A 5633-nucleotide genomic window follows, 5' to 3' on the forward strand; every position below is an offset into this window, starting at 1 on the left:
ATTTTTTTAATCCCTAATTAGTTACTAGTAGCGTTGGAAAAAAAATGTGCGCTACTAGTATCAAAATACTAGTAGCCCTGGTATTCTGGACGCGCTACTACTATTTCATTAGTAGTAGCAATGGTTCAAATAGTAGTAGTGTGATTCCACCCGCGCTACTACTAAGTAATGGTTCAAATAGTACACAGGCTACAGGAAGAACAACACATCCAAGGCCACCGAAGGAATGGTGGTCAAAGTGACCAAAGCTGTAGGTGATCTCACTCTGAAGGAGAAAGCTGCCGTGTCGTCTACGAAGACGACGATCTTGCCGACTGGGGGACCAGGCCACGGGGGGCACTCACTCGGCCAGGAGTGTCGGGGTCATGTGCCTCCTCTGCCGGCGTCCTCGGCTACGGGTCAGGTGGACCTGGCTCGAGGGCCGCTCGTATGCGCCGGTCTTGGCCAGGAGGGCCAGAGCCAGGGCCTAGCGGCAAGGGGGGCTTCCACCACGGGAGCGCTGCAGCTCGGCCAGGAGGGCCGAGCCTCTGTGGCGTCGCTGCTATCCCTGGGAAGTGGAGTCCCTGGTCAGGAGAACCAGGCTGCATACCTGGGCGCTACTACACTCCTTTCGCACCAAGGCCAGGATGGTCATGTGCGGCTGCTTTTGGGAACGCCCCAAACTAAACAAGTGATAGCTACTACTGCTGTCCATGTAGAGTGTCCTGCTGGCCAGGAGGGCCAGGGGATCCACTCGAGGGGTGCAGCTAGTGCTGTACCTGATGCGGCTGGTTCTCTTAACATGCAAAATCAGGTTGTGTTCGCGCCTGGTGTGCTGGAGGCACTTAAAGGAGCTGTGGCCGCGAGGCTACGGCAAAGGAATCTGCAATGTTTACTTTTGCTGCAAAAAAGAATCCTATGCTGGGCCACACAAAGAGAAAGGAGAAGAAAGGTAAAAATAAGGGAGGGGATGAGAAAGCTGAGAGTGCTCGAAAAGAGACCATAGGGAAAAAGAGGGGTAACCCATTTGGGGTACCACCAACAGGGAGTGACCAAAAATTTTCTTTTCAGAGGGAAATGGATAGCTATGAACGTGTGCTGTATGGTGAGATCAGTGTTTCTTCTAAAAGAGTTTGTATGGGTAGAGTTGAAACTATGAGGGATGGTGATGGGATAGCCACACATGTAGCAAAGGAAACATAGGAGGAGGAGGCTTACGTGCAACAGAGGAGGGAATCAGTTGGAGATGATGGCGCATCGGCGGCCTCCGAGGAGGAGGACCGCCGGGCCAAATGAGGATCCTAGGATGGAACTGTCGTGGTATGCTCTCCCCCACGGCAGTTCCTGAGCTCTTGGAGCTCCAACACCGCACCAAGGCTGATTTGATTTTTCTCTCTGAGTCGCACTTGAATAAATGTAAAGCCGATGAGCTGCGTTGTTTTTTATCTTTTGATTCGATGATTGTAGTGGAGAGTGATGGCCGGGCTGGTGGCCTAGTCTTGTATTATAATAAGTCGAATAAAGTTGTTTCGAACTATGTGTCGTCTCATTTTATTGATATTCTTTTTATGAATGATGAAGATGTACATTGGCGGCTCACAGGTTTTTATGCTCATCCGGTTTGGACTGAACGCAAGTTATCATGGGATAATATTCGGAATTTACATAATCTGGGTCATCACCCCTGGGTGATCTTAGGGGATTTTAGTGAAATATTACTATCGTCAGAAAAAGAGGGTGGAAATGTGAGACCAAATGCTATGATGAGAGATTTTCGAAATTGTTTAGGAGAGTGTGGCCTCGAGGATATGGGCTGTATCGGTTACCCTTTCACTTGGAGGAGAGGCGATACTAGAGAGAGACTTGACCGTGCCGTGTGCAATGTGGAATGGGCGAACAAATTCCCTCGGGCCGCGATTATTAATGAGGAACATGTTCATTCTGATCATCGTCCACTCGTATTGGATACAAAATATTTTGACGGAAATATTTTTAATGCCCCAAGGGGACGAGTAAAACAGTTTGAAGCTCGATGGCTCAAGGAAGAGACGGTCGGTGAAATTGTTCGTACAGCATGGGAAAAGGCAAAAATGATGGGTATTGGGACAAAGCTTGCTGATCGTACTCGTGCGGTTCAGTCAGATTTACATATTTGGGACCGTGAGGTTTTAAGAGGCCCAAAACAAAGAATAAAAAAAGCTCAAAAAAGAGTTGGAAAAGATATGAAAGGGTCCTATGAATGTGGATTCCCAAGCACGGCAAAAGGAGATTTTGGTCCTCATTGAAAATTTGCTAGAACAAGAGGAGATTTACTGGGTACAGCATTGTCGTGCAAATTGGTTATTGCATGGGGACTGCAACACTTCTCTTTTTCATAATGCGGCAACAGCAAGAAAGAAAAGGAATCAGATTAAAAAATTGCTTGGGGATGCGTAGTCTGGGTGCAAGGTACGGAAATGAAGGATTATATCAAAAGGTATTTTTCAACTCTCTTCACATCAGAAGTCTCTCAACCAGACCCGGAAGTTCTCTCTCTTGTCAAACGAAAAGTGACAGATGAAATGAATAGGGACATCATGGCCCCATATACGGCATAGGAAGTTAGGAAAGCCTTATTTGACATTGGTGATTTAAAAGCACCGGGTCCAGATGGTCTACATGCTATTCTTTTATAAGAGATTTTGGTCTATGTTGGGAGAGGACCTGACAAAAGAGGTCCTCCAGGCGGTGAATACATGTTCAATACCGGCAGGATGGAATGATACCGCAATTGTCATGATCCCAAAGGTTAACTCCCCGGAAAAGGTTACTCAATTTAGACCTATTAGCTTATGCAATGTGGTGTATAAGGTTATTTCAAAAATGATTGCATCGCGTTTGAAATTAATTCTGTCAGATATTATCAGCCCAACTCAGAGTGCTTTTGTTCCTGGGAGACTGATCACAGATAATATTTTAGTAGCATATGAGTGTTTCCACACAATTAAGAAGAAAAGAATAGGGAGGGAGGGGCTGTGTGCTATCAAGTTGGACATGCACAAAACTTACGACCGAGTGGAATGGTCTTTCTTAAAAGCAATTTTGGGGAAGCTGGGTTTCAAAGAAAACTGGGTGAACTTGATTATGCAATGTGTGTCCTCTGTGGAGTACAGGGTTCGGTTTAATGCAGATGAGACTGATAACTTCAAACCCACCAGAGGGCTAAGCCAGGGGGACCCCCTCTCCCCCTACCTATTCCTGTTATGTACGGAGGGCCTGACTGCCCTTTTAGCAAATGCGGAGGAGAGGGGAAATATTTCCGGTATAAAGGTTAGCAGGGAAGCCCCTTCAGTTTCCAATCTATTATTTGCGGATGATTCTTTGATCCTCATGCGAGCAAATGCTGCGAATGCGGAGGCCCTTAAAGCAGTTCTGGACTCTTCCCATGCCGCCTCGGGGCAAATGGTGAGTGTCAAAAAATCCAGTATATTTTTTAGTCCCAATACAAAAGTGGAGGACAAAGTGCAAATCTGTACAATTTTAAATATTATGACTGAGGCACTTAACGATAAATATTTTGGACTACTTGCTAATGTGGGCATGGATAAAAGCGATTGTTTCCAGTTCTTGATTGATCGTATTATTATGAAGATTAGTGGATGGAAAGAAAAGTTGTTATCGGCTGGTGGAAAGGAAATTTTGCTTAAGTCTGTTGTTCAAGCTATCCCAACATATGCAATGTCCGTCTTTAAAATTCCTAAAAAGATTTGCAAAGGAATCATAGACGCGATGTCGCAATTCTGGTGGGGTGATGAGGACAATAAGAAAAGGATGCACTGGATGGCGTGGTGGAAGATGTGTGTTCCAAAAGACCAAGGTGGAATGGGTTTCCGTGATATACACTGTTTTAACCTGGCTTTGTTAGCGAAAAAAGCATGGCGCCTCTTGGAAATCCTGAATCGTTATGTCCAACAATCCTAAGGCAAAATATTTCCCGGAGGGCGATTTGAGGAGCGCGGTATTAAAAAAGGGCTCCTCTTTTACGTGGAAAAGTATTATGGCAGGAGTGGTTTCACTCAGGAATGGCTATATATTGAGAGTCGGAACATGAGAAAAGATTGACATATGGAGAGATGCATGGATCCCAAATTGTGCAGATAGGAAAATTATTACACCGAGAAGGGGGAATCTCCTGACGAAAGTTTCTGATCTTATTGGCCCAATCACAAATTGTTGGGATGAAGATTTGGTGAGACAAACTTTGTGGCCAATTGATGCCCGTAGAGTCCTAGCGATCCCGATCCCTATGCACAATATGTCAGACTTTATTGCATGGAGCTATACAAAAAACGGTTTATACACTGTACGAACAGCGTATGTGGAGGAATGGAAAAAGCAGCATGGGAGGAAATTGGAATACTCAGATGGCATGGGTAGAAGTAAGGTCAATCCTATTTGGGGTAAGATCTGGAAATTAGCTTGTCCGGCGAAGGTTAAAAATTTTATTTGGCGGACGCCCCACGGGACTCTACCGTGTCGCGTTACACTGGCCAACAGACATATAAAAACTCAGCCAATATGCCCAGCATGTTTGGATGGGCAAGAGGACACGAAACATATATTATTTCTGTGCCAGAAGGCAAAAGAATTGTGGGAATATTTGGGGTTGTATGAAGTGGTAAAAAAATCCTGCGTCATTGACCGTGCTGGAGAGGCAGTCCTTGAATTCTTACTCCTTATGCCTGATCATGAATTACCTATCTTGGGCTCCCGGAATGCAGGGGAACTAATCGCTATAGCTTCTTGGTATTTATGGTGGAATAGACGGAAACTAGTCCATGAGGGTAAGTCTCAAGAGGCGTCTCAAACCTCCATGGGGATTAGGGCTATAACAGTGAATTATGTAAATGCCCACTCACCTAAAGCAAAGAGAAAGAATGAAGGATGGCGCAGACCTCCCATGGGGTTTGTTAAATTGAATGTGGATGCTTCTTTTGATCATGATCAGCTACGGGGCACAGCGGGTGCTGTTATCAGAGATGACAAAGGGAATTTCATAGTAGGTGGTAACTGGAAGATTCAGTACTATGCGGATGCTCTGACAGCGGAGGCGTTAGCACTCAGGTTTGGTTTACTATTGGCACAAAAAGGGCTGCAATCGTCTCATTATCAATTCTGATAATATGGATGTCATTTACACAATGAAGAACGGTGGAGAGTCTGCGGGAGCAGCGGCGGCAATTTTTGAGGATTGTTTTTTTATGGCCTGTGATTTTCCACAAACCAGTTTTGAACATTGTAATCGAGAAGCGAACAAAGTAGCTCATGAGCTTGCTAGATTAGCAAAATGTTCCATGACTAGGGATTGGATAGAGGAGCCCATGGAAAATCTTGTAACTCTTCTGATAGACGATGTAACTATTATTTCTAATTAATAAAGTTCAAGCTGTTTTTCAAAAGAAAAAGTAGTAGTAGCGTGGGTACAGCTGCGCTACTACTAACTTGTTAGCTGTAGTGCGATAGTAGTAGTGCGGTGACCCGCGCTACTACTAACCAAAAACCAACGCTACGGGTAGCCTTTTTCCTAGTAGTGGGGAGAGAGCAGCGAGTGAGGGGGAGGGGAGAGAGGTCTCTGGGCATCTCCGTGGCACGTTCAGAAGAGCCGGGCGTCGCGG

General features: G+C 45.4%; 1 pseudogene; it reads left to right on the forward strand.

The window, feature by feature from the left end:
* Positions 1–226: 226 nt before the first annotated feature.
* On the forward strand, positions 227–5137 carry LOC141026824 (uncharacterized; annotated as a pseudogene).
* Positions 5138–5633: the final 496 nt, after the last annotated feature.

The sequence above is a fragment of the Aegilops tauschii genome, chromosome 7 (assembly GCF_002575655.3).
Source record: "Aegilops tauschii subsp. strangulata cultivar AL8/78 chromosome 7, Aet v6.0, whole genome shotgun sequence".
Lineage (NCBI taxonomy): Eukaryota > Viridiplantae > Streptophyta > Magnoliopsida > Poales > Poaceae > Aegilops > Aegilops tauschii.